This window comes from Camelus bactrianus, chromosome 34 (assembly GCF_048773025.1).
Source record: "Camelus bactrianus isolate YW-2024 breed Bactrian camel chromosome 34, ASM4877302v1, whole genome shotgun sequence".
Lineage (NCBI taxonomy): Eukaryota > Metazoa > Chordata > Mammalia > Artiodactyla > Camelidae > Camelus > Camelus bactrianus.
The window spans coordinates 15,088,339-15,102,209 of NC_133572.1; the positions used below are offsets into that span (position 1 = coordinate 15,088,339).

The window sequence follows — 13,871 nt, forward strand, 5'->3', positions numbered from 1 at the left end:
ATGTTTAATTAGCGTGGTTTTATTACATAAACATTCTTGATATAGAGCGCAGGGTAGAGCTCGAAGACTCTGATGAGTTAAATGTTGCAAAGTGCTCTTGTGCCCTGTGTGGGGCAGAACCTGACAAGGAGCTGTTAGCAGATGTCTGGACCATCGGTGGAGCCAGGATGCTTGCTCCGAACAGCAGGCCGTCATTTCAACCATTGTTGCTTCTACCAAACCTCCCAGTGAGCTTTCAATTTAACAGCATCACCAGCAGACAAAGAAATTTCTTACAATTTGCCCTTCAGTTCAGAGACGAATTCTATTTAAACTTGTCTAACCTCTCATAACGTATTAGTTATTGTTGCCAGCCTGTGTGTGTCCCCTGGAAATGAGCTCCTCGTTCCAGGAGAAGGAGGGGGTGCCCTTCAGCTTGATAAAGCTAGACCAGATTTACTGGCAGGCTGACAGGATGCTTGTCTCAAGATTGCAGCAAATTTAATTAACCTTATTACAAATATGGTTTTCTTGATGATTACATCACAATTTGGTCTTGCTTTGCCTACTGCTGTTTCAAGTAATATGTGCTTTCTAAAACAGTTTTCTAGAAAAGCTCAGACTATTGGAACAAGTAAACTTATCCTGGCTCTGACCCCTCCTACCTATGATCCTGTTTTCACAGTTTCACGCACAACATCTTCCCTGGATCCTTGTCACTTTACCTTTGTTCTTGCACACCTTGCTGAAATCATGGCAAGAGGTAACTTTACAATAAAACTTAAGTGAGTCTAAGACATTAAACATACATAAAGGTTCTGGTGTAGACATCAGCACAGGGCTAATTGTTGCCCTAAATTCTTACCAAAGAGATTATCCTGGTCTTTGAAAAGTACAAGGGATTGTATCAGCTTCAAAGCCTAGTCAGGCCTTTTAACAAAAATAAATATTCTCATTTAAAAGCCTACACACACACTCACACACACACCACCCCCACAGTCGTGCTTTTCTCCAGAGGACTCTTGCCTCCCTAGTTCCTGAGGCCCTAAGTCCCTGGAATTGAGAGACTGGGAAGGAACATTCAGCCAACCAGACTAACTCATGCCCGGAACACCCAACCTCCAATTCAACATGCTTTCTTTTATGCAAACAGCTCAAGAGAATCCTCTTCCTCTAGGAGATTGCCCGGGTAAACCAGAAGAATTGCAGTCACTTCCACGTTACCCAAGAGCATCCCTCAAGGTTCCTTCTGATCTCAAAATACACAGCTTCCTTTTGCGACTGGAGGGTCTCGGCCTGTGGATACATCTCTAAAGTGTAAGCCCTTTAGGGTCATTCAGACCGAGGTTGCTTGACTTTGGATGGCGGTCAGGGCTCCAGGCCTAATCAGCCCTGTCGAGGGCCTGTTCATACATGGAAAGTTTTATTCCAAATAGATGGCAGGAGGAGGAAACATGAGAGTATCGTGGAGGCTCCCTATACAACAAAGGACTTTAAAGTGTTAATGCACCTTCTGCACAGCTACACGGAGCGGTCTGATCACTTAGCGTCTGGCAGATTACCCTTTTGAAAGGGGAAAAGAGAAAAATTTGTAAACAAGTTAGATGCCCAACAATCAGGGAATTGTTAGCCTAATAATCTATTCAATAAAATGCTTGGGAAGCATTGAAAAAGATTTATGAAGCGTTTACAACAACAGAAAGACATGTTCAAAGTTCAGAGAAAAAAACTAGGATACAAAAATTGTTTGGACATATAAAGAATAAAATATTTGGACAGAAAAAAAGCATTTAAAGTGGTTATCTTATGGTAGTGGGTAAAATGCATTTATGTTTCTTTTCTTTCTTCTGCCCTTATTTTTCATAATATAATAATTATAATTAGTATATTATATTTGATGATAAATAACAAAATAACATGCTGCTTCATACTGAAAATTAGTGTAAGCTTAATTTTTTTCATTAGAAGAAAATCTAAACTTATTATGAGTTAGTTGTAGAAGTAAATTATGCCTTATAATCAGGAACAAATTCATACTTTGAGAATATTTTCTTTCTTATTTTTATTTGAACCTCTAGGCTCTGCTAAGAACTTGAAATTAAATATAAATGAGTGTATCTTCCTTGAGAACAGGAATTCTTGTTCCTGAGCACTGCTCAGGGTGGTCTCCTCATACTGAAGCTTCTTTATAAATATCTAAAGAATTAATATAATGATCACTCCCGATACATATGAAGTCCACCGTTTTCTTGCAAATAAATTACATGTATGTCAAACCTAGATAAGACAGGAGAATTTAGTTAATCATCCTCTACTGGTAGTCATGGGAATAGAGAAAATAGATTCTTGCTTTCCAAGACAGATGAAAAACGTTGGTTTTAGATATTTTTCTTGATTCATCATTTATTTGTTGAATTATTTGGGGTATTTTGAAAGAGGTTCCAAACATCCTTATCAAACTCTCTTATTTCGGAAGACATTGCTTCCTTAATGCTACAATCATGACATGAAGTTATTCTAAAACAAACCCCAAAAGTTGCAGCTATTGAAAAACTTTTGGGTTCAGAGGTGCAGAAAGCAAGTCTAGCAACCTACGGCTATGTTCTGCCCATGCGGTGACCTCCGTCCTGAAAAACCTCTTCCCTTGTACAGTGTCAGGTTCTCTTCACTAAATTGTCTAAAACAATATGACCAGGATGTTCACTTAGGTTGTTAATAAATAGGGGTTGAAAACAAAAGATAAAGTAAGGCAAGTGAATTTGAACCTGTCTCTTCTCAATGCTTAGCTGAGCTGAGCTAAGAAAACGAGACTTTCATTCAAGCGTGGAAAGAAAACAGGTGTATCTGTCTGAGGAAGGAGTTCGGACCTGGATGCAGGCAGCTGGATGGCATCTGTAGGGTGTCAGGTACTTGAAAACTCAAAAAAGCAACAGGAGGTAAAAAGTAGATGTAGAAAGAGAGGGAGGAAATGCAACAAAAACAGAGCTTATATTTTGAATGGACATGAATAGGATGGACAACTATCCCCTCAGATCAGATCCCATCTTCAGTGATTCTGAGGACCCAACTCCCAGCTTCTGTAGGCTTTGTTTCTCCCCCTTGGCACTTGCAACTTTTCTTTTGAGGACTCCCCTTAGGCTACTGGGGCCCGTTGCACTGTAAGAGCAGGGGCTGGAAGTGCCTGGCAATGTGGGTTTTATCCCCTCCTGCCTGGTCCTGTGGGCTTATAATCTAAGACTGCCTGGTAGGGATGACAGCTGACAGTCCCTGGCAGGATGACAACCAACTCCTTTGCCTTGAGATGATAAAAACTCTAAGGTGTAATTTACATTCCAAGCCCTCCACAAGACTAGGTCTGGAATCATACCCTGTTTGGCTTCCAGCCTTCTCTGTCCTGCTCCCTCCACTCTCTTATTGGTTTCTCTTGGGAGCACTTCCTTAATCAATAACTTGCACATGAATCCTTGTCTCAGGGTCTGCTTCTGGGGAACTATACTACTGTACATCTCAGAAAGTGGAACACATCACCATTTTTCCTTCCTCCCTCCTCCTCCTCACCTTCCTCCTGTTCTACCCTCCTGAATTCACCCCTTCCTGACTTCAGTCCCCAGAACTCATGCCAGATCATTATTCCTAGTTTATCTGTCCTAGATATATTAAACCAGCTGAACCAAGTAAAATTCTAAGAGAACTTAGCACTTCATAAAATATTATGCAATTAAGTCATATATTCAAAGACTTCATTGCAAGAACAATTTAGAAACTTATTTTTCTTAGATACAGCAATTAATGAGTTCCATGACCGATTCCCAAAGGAACAGCAAAAGTTATCCACAACAAAGGAAATATAGGATTCTAAAGGTATTACCATATTCTGTCCATGGACTTAAAAATCTATTGATGAATAGTTCATAAGAAGCTGTAAATTTGTGGGAAAATGTGCTTTTGTAAATAACAGTGTTTGATCACATGAAATGAGAGGTATGTGTGGTATGAAAACATTACTCAAGTTCTCTGCAGTGTTCCAAGTTATAAGATATATTCTATCTTACATTTGTCTGTGATAATTACAAATTATTTCTGTTTAATATTCATTATTTCTCTTTGATTAGCCTAAGAACATCCTACTTTCCTTCTCACTTCTAATTTTTCACCTTCCGTGTTCTCTTTCCATTTTCATTGCAATGGAGTTTCATTTTACCTTCATAAGCTATTCGATCTCCATTTTGTTTAATTAGCATATCTATGGCACTTTGGCATTCTTATATATAGTTAAGCCTTTTTAAAACTTCTTAAAATGTATAAATATTTCATTAAATAAATATAAATTTCAAAACAAAATTCTTCATTGAACTAAATTACTGCTTAGGATTGCACGCAATTATTATAACACATTTAAATACTGTACTAAGTTCAAAATAGGTGAAATATATTTAACATTACACTGTAGAAACTATAAGCCTAATTAAAACAATAATTAAATGCACAGAAACAAATGCAACTCTTATAGTCAAGTTTCTTCTCACGTTTTTAATGTCAACAGATATAACTTAGAGGGCGTATTTTTTCATTTAATTTCATTTAATCTTCATTGAACCATTTGTTCACTGGTTGATCAATTTAACAAGTCTAGGGCAACAAAACTAAACGTGTTAACTAGCTATCTGGATGGGATTTGGTTGAGTAGATTGCAGATCCAGTTCATAGCAGTAATCCTATGGGCAACACACTCTGAATTTCAATGACTGGTTTGCAAATGAATTCTTTTAAGATGACCTGTCCTGATAGAAACCTAACAAACACTGCTTTGATATTACGGAGACGAAAAAATTAGTCAGCTAAGACATTCCCCTTGAATCTCTCAGTCACATGAAGTGAAGCACCAATGTTTAGTGCACAAAAATGTACAATTCAAGAGTAAATAAAGAGGCTGACAGTATGGCAGTTACACGGGCTCCAGTACTCATTAAGCATGCTTCTTCTCTTATTCTTCTTTTATACTTAATTCGTCTGTGTTCTATACAATAATCCTGAGTGTTTCAAAATAAAATGGTGTATGTAATTTGTTTGAGTAATTATCAATTCAGCAAACCTTACTTATATTTTACTTCTGTTCCTTACAAAAGGAGAGTTTTTAAGACTCAGGTTATAGGTGAACTAATTATTCAAGGCAGTTTTACTAAGGTCAGTTTCTCCAAACAAAAAGTCTAACACATTTGGAAAACCAAAACCTTTCAAATGATTTTACTCTATTAATTAGCATGTAGGTCATATTAACACTCCCACAAAAGAAGACAACGTGGTAGAAAAGGCAGCATATCATTTCACTGCTTTACACCACAATAACTAACAGAATAAAAATGTTTATCTAACGAAATAAAAATCCTTGATCCTCTTGGAATCAACAAGCCACTAATACTACAGTCTAAAATTTCAGAATTTCCTTCTATAGAGGAAAATATTTTATAGAAGGAATCAAACTGAATTATCGTTGGCCAAGATGCCACAGGAACAACTCACATTTACCCAGAATGAGTATGTATTTAGAAAAAATACTGACTTTATGGAAAATCATTGATACATATGTGTAACTTCCTTAGTGGGTCAAGTCACATTATCTTTCTGTCATTAAACACAGCTTTGCGGTGCAGATAACAATTTAATAGCACTGCTTTTTACATTTGGAAATGAATTTTGCCCTTCAAAGAAGTCTCCTTGGAAACAACAAACTTATTCCAGTAATTCCATTGCTCTGTTTCTGGAATTGTCATTTAGAAACTGCAACGTATTTTTTGAGATCCTTCTTGATAAGCAAAACCTGTTTTTGTCTACTGAATTGGGTGAAAATACCTGGTAACACATTTGGGTAAAGTTTTGTGACGTTCTTATAAATAATGAAGCATGGGGACTGTCGCACCACATAACTTCTAAATTACTATGAAATTAAATATAAAATATTTTCAAAATTACTTCAAACAGTAGCAATTACAGACCAAAGTAATAAAGTGACATTCATTTGAAGGGATATGATGTGTTGGGGTGAGAAATCATTCTTAGGTAGATTATATATATATATGGGTTTGATAAAATCATTGTTTACATTTATTATGTCTAATCCCCTGACTTCTCCAAAAGTCTTTATGTCATTCTCTCATGCATCCATCCATCCCTTTAACCATTCATTGATTTATTAATCAAACACTTGTGAACTATTACAACATACCAGGCTAAACCCAAGGGCACAAGATAAGTAAGACAGTCCCTATTACTCTTTTATGTTCTTGGATTTTCCCCGCAAACATTGCAAATTCAATTATCTGTTCCTAAATAGGAAATCGCTTAAAATAATCTGAATCTTAAGGAAACATTTATTTTGTAACAAAGTCTATTCTAAGAGAAAATACTCAATGAATTTATTGACTTTGAGATTCTTGTGTTTTCCCTGTTACTGCCAACAACTTAGAATAACCTGTCAGTTGGTTTTGAAACTCAATAAATTTCCCCCAATGAACTCACTATCCATTATTCAGGCACAGAAATTACTTAATCACCCAGTATCTCATTAACAGCTCTTAATCATATAATATTCTCATTCTCTAATCCTAATTTTAGAAGATAGCATATGATAATAAAACAAATTCATATTATCAGTTATTTTAAGGAACAGATTCCGAGGAATATTCTGGGATCAGTATCATTCAAACTAACACTCTACTCATTCAACACTCACATCCAAGTAATTGACAAGGTGAATAATTATGCAGAAACAGGATGCCAACAGACTGGGAAGATCTGCAATCCTTATGGATGTAACATTATTCAGAATATTGTACTTGGACAGAAAAGTATATTCACTCCAATGTTTTCAACAACAGACTATTATAAATAAAATGTTTTTATAGTATTTTTATAACTTTTGTTTATTTTATAATAAAGTATTTTTAACCAGGATATGACTTTAGGCAAAGATTCCTATCCCTCATAATCCAATAATCAAAGTTGTTTTAACAGTCAAAGTTTTAATGTCAATAACAATTACATCTAGAAAAGTACAAGCAACATCTACTGATTACTGCCATACACATTGCTCCTTCAATCAAGAAACAAAAATTAAATTCTTAGCCTTTAGCTTTACAGGCCACTATTTTCCTACTATGAAGATGATGAAAGGGAAAAAAAATCAAATGTAAGTCTGTCTAGAAAAAGGTTGGTAAGTTTAACAAAGAAAAACAAAATATACAAGAAATGAATCAAATGTAGTTAGACATGTTAAATGTTATAACATTCCTGAGGTTTTAATGATTATATTTCTAGAGCAAGGAAGAGCATTACCCTAAGTCATCTTCTTTCTTGAACTCTATCTTGATGCTCGTGGTAAAAAAGAGAAGAATGGCAGGTGACCAGAGGAGGGCAGATGAGCTTTATAAGCCCTCAGGACATTTTCATGGCATGCTGTGAGCGATGATGAACATTAAATGTTTATAATCAATGAAGTGAAATGATCAAATTTCTGTTGTTAGAAAGATCACTCCACTGGCAGCATGGAAGATTGATGCAAGAGAGGGGATTGGATGAAGGGAGATTAGCTAAAAGTCTACAACATGAAAGGATGAAAAAGGTGTGAAACTGAATCCTAGTGATGCTTAAAGGGAGGGAGGGAGGGACACGAGAGACACTTCTGACTAATATACTAGGTTCAACCTCACTGAAGTGTTTCTTTCTCTATATGTTTATGGCCCAAACTGAACTGACTAAATGTCAACATCTGTGAGAAGAGTAGCTTAATATAAAAAGTTCTAGACGGTGAAGACATGACGTGTCTTAAAGGGAAGTTGTAAAAGTTACTTTTCAGGAGATGACTCACTTACGCAGCTCCAGGCACAAACAGTAACAACACACATAAACATACACACTCCCCAGCTACAGGGCTTTGGAGTTAATAAAGCGCTTTCATATGCATTCCTTAATGATCTCAACAACTTTGTTGAAACAGGTTTCATTATCCCCACTTTGCAGTTGAGAAAACTGAAACACAGAGATGACTCCATTTTTATGGGCTCATTCAATTGTGATATGGGGGGCTTAACTCCACACCTTCCTACTCTGAGATGTTGTTATCCTAGTGTGGTTTTATTCCTGCCTGAAAGAAAGTGGCAGATTTCTAGATAATCCTCCAGAGGACCTTTTCTACAAAGTCTTGAATCTTCCATTTATTAACCATAAACTCTTGGCCAAGAAAGCTACTTCTTGCTAAGCCTCAGCTGTTGTGACAATATAATAAAATCATGTATTTAAAGTGCCTCTGGCACTGCCCGGTATTCTAAATCCCACCCTCTGTCAAGTACCTGAGGATAGCTACTATTTCCAGCAGCAACGTCACACGGGCCACGTTTCATAGCTCAGTTGTAAAGTACACAGAGGTAAACTCCGAATATACCCACAGGATCTGCTTCCCAAAGCAGAGAATATAAATATTAGAGAGTCAGTGCCAGGGCCTGTATGTTTACTATTAATGAGCATTAGCTAAGGAGAACAAATAAGAACAGTAAGGTAAACGCCAATTAAGAGGAGTGTAAAATGTAAGGAGATGAGAGTTTCAAGTAATTACTATACCCAACAGAAGCAAATGTTCCAAAGAGGAAAAGGAGAGTGACTACTAATAACGCTTCGCTGAGTTTGACAATTTAAGAAGTTATTTTTCATAATAATAAAAACTATCGTCCAGAAACGTCCCCAAAGTTAAAAATAAAATTAACACACCGTTGTTAGGGTCCTGGGAAAGGGGAAAGTCACACTAGGCTCTTTGGAATGTAACTGGATTATTAAGTAACAAGAGCCCCCAAATGTGTATCACTCTTTCTCAACAATTTCAAATTCTACAACTTTTCCCATTTAAAAACAATCAGAATTCCACAAACAACCTAAGAATATCAAATATGGTTTTGAAAAAAAAAATTATGGTTTACATGAGAATTTAATGGAAACCACTGGTGAGGAAACTGCTGTGCAATGTGCAGGCGCTTCATGCCTTAAATGACACTGGCAGTAAACAGAAGGAAAAGGATAAGTAGAGGAAACAGAAAAATCCTGAACCTAGAGCTGATCATTGCCAATCTTTGACAGTAATTAAGTTAAAAAAAGTGCCTACTAGAGTTTAAGAGCTTTTGACACATGCTCTCCAGAAGGCTTTTATCGAATGATGTATAATAGACCAGGCCTTCTTCAGTAAACAGACCAGCTCCTTCATTGTCTCCAGCTAGCCCAACGATACAGCTAGCCCAAAGGCTGAGGATGCTTCCTGGATTAACCAGCTAGCGCCTATGATTTAAGCACACTCATCTAGATTTAGCCAAAATCACCCTCATAAATGAACACACACAGTGGTTCCTAAATAAGTTTGAGATAATGAGAAGACAAGAGTTCAACTGCTGAGGATTTTTTACCCATAATTACTCACACCAGATTTCCTCACATGAATACATTAATCTAAACGGCATCTATCCGACAATACCACAAAGCGGAGCTTTTAAAATAATCCAGAGAAACAGGAGTGAAGAAAGTGTTGGCCAGTTTTCTCAGAGAAACTGCAGATCACCCTGCCCTGCATTTCTGAGAAGGGAAAATTAACAGGGAAGAGGCAGTGGGGAGACTGTCCCTCGTCCTCTTGGAAGATAAACCCTCTGGCTAACTAGGTTTATGTGAAGAACACATTTTGTTTTGGAAAGGAATCCTTTCCTTAACTCCCTTTCTCTCTCAAGGTTATGGGTTCCCTATTTTGTCCTGTGGAATCTTTAACAACAAAGGTATTTGAAGACATTCTCAACAGGTCTCTGTTCAGCTTAGATGAAAGAAGAAGTCACTGCCTGGTGGGTCATCTGCTTCCGACAGAGAAGGGTGACCCAGATGATGGGCACTGATGCCCTCAGCCTTCCTCACTTCAGGAGGATTTGTCTGGCCTTTTTTTGGGTTTGTTTCCAATGTAGGTAAATGAGCTCTGCAAATATTAACCAGTGTCAGGCGTGCTGTGAGCCTCTTCCTAATGAGGCCCCAAGGATGTAAGCTGGAGGAGCTGTTTTAGCTAGTCTAAAGGCAATACCTAACAGTCAGACTTTTAATTTCACTTAAGTGCAAACCAGAGAAGGCTAGCCCTGGAAACCTTTTTAAATATGAAGAAATAAGCTTAAATCATAGCAAAATCTAGTTACTGACACAATACAGTTCTCAGAAATGATCTAAAGCAAATGATAAAGCAAATGATTAAGAACATTCCAAACTAGTCACATGGCATTAAGGAGGTCTGTTACTTTGAAGGGCTCCCTTGCAGACAAATCCACATTTATCTTAATAAACAGCAAGCTTTCTGATCCAGGTTCTGGGAGATCTTGGGGCCAGAGCATCTGCAGACGCTACATTTGAGAATATCAAACTTCAGCAATGCTTTTTTGTCTACTCATCACTCTCTTGTATCTGGGACGTCTCCTAAATTAATTTCCTTTTTCTGTATTTATTCAGTTATAAAATCTCTGCCTTGTAGACTCATGTCAGCATTACTTGGTTTGGGTTATAAGCACCTAGAATACAAGAATTCTATTAGTCTAAACAGCTCTAAAGAGTGTAAACGCAGCAGGAGTCTTCAAAATGTTTTTCGGATAATAATGATGTGGTCCTCTAAAAAGTTAGTGACAGTCAATGAAAAGGCAGAAACAATTATCTTTAACTTCTTGTTCAGCAAAATGCTTTTGTCTATAATGTTTCCTAATTTTTAAAACATAAATATGGATGCCTATCATCTATCAATCACCATCCCCTCTGTCTCTCTGACTCTCTGCCTCTCTTGTCTCTCTCTGTCTCTCTCTCTGTCTCTGTCTCTATCTCTCTCTCCTCTCACCTTATCCCCAGGCAGAGAAAAGCAGCAGGAAGCCCTGGGTCTGCAAAATGACAGACATGATTCAAATCATTCATCGAGATAAAGTTATTTCAACAGAATAAAAATGATATAGTAGAAATTAAATCGTATAGTGTATGTTATAGATTACTTGAGTGGTTTATTACAAAAATAAACACATATCTTTGCCCATGGGGTGACTAATCCTTTTCTACATGTGGCCTCAAAGAATGATCTCTATGAGGAAATATTCCACAAGTTTGTACCTTTCACTCTATTTGCTTCGGTGAGTCCCCTGGCACACAATAATACCGTTTTCTATGACGCAGAAGATGCTAGCTATTATGAGATAGAAGTAATATCCATCAATTCAATGCATTACTTCAGCGCATATAAACTTAAAACTTTCTTCCTTAAATTACTGTCAAATTTAAACATTACAATAATATATGCTTTCCTTTTTAATTAAAAAAGCTCCAATACACATAAATATTTTTATGTAACTTCTCACTCCTAGGCATATAATACTCACTTTTGAAAACAAAATGATGATTTAACATATTTATCAAGAAGAAAAATAATAATGTTTTCTATTTAACCACGTGTCCTATGAAATTCTGTTACAGGATAAATTGCAAATTAGATTCACATGTCCCAGTTGCTAATTATTCCAGGTGTCCATGAATGGAAACAAGTGGTTAATTCATACTAAGTCACTATCAATGTGCTAACTAGCACGCCACCACTTCTGTGTGCCTTTATTTACGACAAGAAAGTGAAAACTGGGGAAACAAAGGGAGAACATTTAAAGGTTACTTTTCACCTGTGTTACCTGACGGCTTCCTACCTCAAAATGCTAGTGCTTCGCCCCCTACTTTTCCATTTTAGATCTGTAGAAGTTATTCATAAAAGACAGCTAATACATCATTTTGTTCAACTGCCTTCAAATAAAGAATTCTTTAGAGTGAACGCTTATTGTTGAATGCCAAGTGTGTATAAAATGCGGAAGTATGGGCTAAGGAGCTTACAAAATGAAAACACACAGCTCCTGCCCTCAAATAGCTTAAAAAACAGAAAAGATAGCTTATCTGCATTTACAAATCCCATGAATATCTCATAAATCATAAAAATTCCTATTTTGCTATGAAATTCCATTCCATTCCGTAGACTACTCTAGATTATTTAGATTTGCTCATCCAGTGGGTTTATAACACTGCTTTTAGAAATTCAGTACATGAATTTTCACTGCTTTCATCTTAATGGATCAAAACAGCTGTAAGAAGTGTTGAGTGCCACTTCATTTGTATAGGTTTTGATTTACAAAGAAATACAAGATAACCGTATATGAAGGTGTACACCAGGGGACCAGGGGTATGAAGGGCACTCTGGGGAGACAGAAACACAAAGGAAAAGATGTGTGGGTTGATATAGTTGGGGTCTGGGAGAGCCAAGGGTGGAGAAAGGAAGAAGAAAAAGAGAAAAAATAGGTGGTTGGAAGGAATAATTCAAGGGGTAAGCAGTGTCTAACCAAGGAAGACTTCTGAAGCCATGCTAAGGAGTACAGATTTAATGCAAAATTGAAGGGAAGCCATCAAATGATTTTATGGAAAGCAGAGATACTATACATGATCTGATGAATGTGTAGAAGATACTTTCAGAGAACAGCAGGACTAGAGGCACAGAGACATTTAAGGAGAAATTTACAACAATATGGGAAAAAATTGTTAGAGTAAATGAACTGGGGCAGTGGGAGAAGAGATCAAGAGAAGGGGCTAGAAACTTTGGAGAAAGAACTGAAAGGATCCGATGATGCTGTTTCTGGGGAAGAGGGTAGTGAGCTGGGAATGACAAGCAGGTTTTGACTTGAGTGTCATTTGAAAGGAAGATATGGAATAGCCAAAAAGAGGAGTAACTTTTTGTATTTGTCTGTTTGTGGAAGAGGAAGAGGGTAGAGTGCAGTAACGAATCACTTGGGACTGGGCACTTGAGTTGTCTGTGAGATGTGCAAGCGAAGATGACCAGGAGCCAATGAACATACAGGATTACTCTTCAAGAGAGAAGCGTGAAATGGAAATATAAACGTGTCATTAGTACTTAGGTTAATAAATGAAATCTTCAGTGTGAATGAGATTCTCAGTAAGTACAGAACAACACAAGAAACAGCAAAGGAGAGAGCATTTACACGCCTGTCATTCTCCTCATTTCTTAAACTTTTTTGTTAACGATCAGATTACCTACATTTTGATGAGCAATTAATTCACTTATGTCACTGTTACCTGCAATAACTCTTCTTTCTCATTACTAATTGTGAAAGATTTTTTTAAGTCAATCACATTTTGCTTTTTTAAATCTGTTTTATTCATTTTCACTGAAAATTACGTTTTTAAGACTTATCCAAAGTTACACGTACATTTATTTTAACTAACAGGTACTTATTTTAACTAACATTTATTTTAACTAACACGTATTTTAACTAACATGTATTTTAACTAACAAGTTCTGCATGAACTTTGTTTACTCATTTCCCCCTTTGGTAGACATTAGATGATTTCTACTTTTTTTGCTCCTAAAAATAATGTTGCAGTGAATGGCATTTAACTCAGATAAGCAAAGCGCTTTTTGAGGAGATGAGGAGATATTTACTTGGAACTGGAATGGCTAGGTTCTTATGCTGCACCCATCCTTTTGATTTCAGGAGATGAGAAATTAGGTAGAGGGTTAGAAAATGAGGAAAAGGGGGAAAATATGCTACTGAAGAAAATAATAGATATGACAATATGCTTAAGCTGCAAAATGTTATGCAGTTGTTAACTTTTAACAATTTTCTAAGCTAATATTGTTTTAGCCAGTTCTTCTTCACGAACTATAAGGACCAAAAAATAACTACAATTTCACTAATGATGTTCTATCTTCTTCCTTTGGAAGATAACAATAATTGTATGTTAAAAAGGTTAAAAAAAAAAAAGAAGGAAATCATGGTGAAATAAATTTGGGATCTGATCCATAA

General features: G+C 36.6%; 1 protein-coding gene across 7 annotated transcripts in view; it reads right to left on the reverse strand.

Annotated features, from left to right (window-relative positions):
- Window positions 1-13,871, reverse strand: part of SOX5 (SRY-box transcription factor 5) — a 903,293-nt gene that overhangs the window by 537,661 nt on the left and 351,761 nt on the right. The window lies entirely within an intron of this gene.